This window comes from Octopus bimaculoides, chromosome 3 (genome assembly GCF_001194135.2).
Source record: "Octopus bimaculoides isolate UCB-OBI-ISO-001 chromosome 3, ASM119413v2, whole genome shotgun sequence".
Taxonomy (NCBI): Eukaryota; Metazoa; Mollusca; class Cephalopoda; order Octopoda; family Octopodidae; genus Octopus; species Octopus bimaculoides.
In genome coordinates this window covers 59947447-59948307 of record NC_068983.1, presented here as the reverse complement: position 1 = coordinate 59948307, position 861 = coordinate 59947447, and the positions used below count along the sequence as shown (strand labels likewise).

Genomic DNA, 861 nt, shown 5'->3' with positions numbered 1-861 from the left:
TTTTGTTTTGTGGGTTTTTTTCTTTTCCAGGTTATTTTGCATGTTTTCAACAAATGTGACATCGAAATCAACGTAAACGGCTCCTTTTCCCAGAAAAGAAAATATTTGGCTGCTATTTCTTGCATGCCCTGCTACCACGTAACAGGTATTTCAGGTCCTTTATTGCAAACAGCTGTTATAGGGTAGCAGGGTGTGCTAGAAATAGCAGCCAAATCTTTGGAGGTGAGATGTGTTGAATGCACTTGAAAAAAAAAACTATGGTTACGAACAGGTCTTTTACAAAATATTTACTGTATTTTTAAAGTCATTTTCACTTTGAAATATTTTTTAAATATGCCAAAAAAATTTTTGTAATGATATTCACTTGAAAATTATTAAAAAAAAACATTAAAATATTGTCTGTTTAAAAAAAGCTAAAATATAAATACTTATTGTACAAACAACTTACATTTTTGAAATCACATTCACTTAAAAATATTTCTAAATGATTAAAATATTGTGTTTAACAAAAGTGAAAGCAGAAACATTTACTGTAAAAAACAACTCTTATTTTTTCATTGTCAAGTCACTGTGTCTAATCGAAAGGGTTCTCTTTCAGGATTAAGTTATTTTCAGAGTAATTTTGCATTATGCACCAGTTTGGCTGGGTAACATTGCAAGCAAGCAAGCAAGATTCAAGCTCACTTTCAATGTATTATAGATACATATACATACGCACTTTTAATGTATTATAGATACACATACATATAGGTGCATGAGTGGCTGTGTAGTAAGTAGCTTGCTTACCAACCACATAGTTCCAGGTTCAGTCCCACTGCGTGGCACCTTGGGCAAGTGACTTCTACTATAGCCTCGAGCTGA

The 861-nt window shown here is 32.3% G+C and overlaps 1 protein-coding gene across 1 annotated transcript in view; it reads right to left on the bottom strand.

Annotated features, from left to right (window-relative positions):
* LOC106867600 (voltage-dependent calcium channel subunit alpha-2/delta-3) overlaps positions 1-861 on the bottom strand; it is a 620656-nt gene that overhangs the window by 95929 nt on the left and 523866 nt on the right. The window lies entirely within an intron of this gene.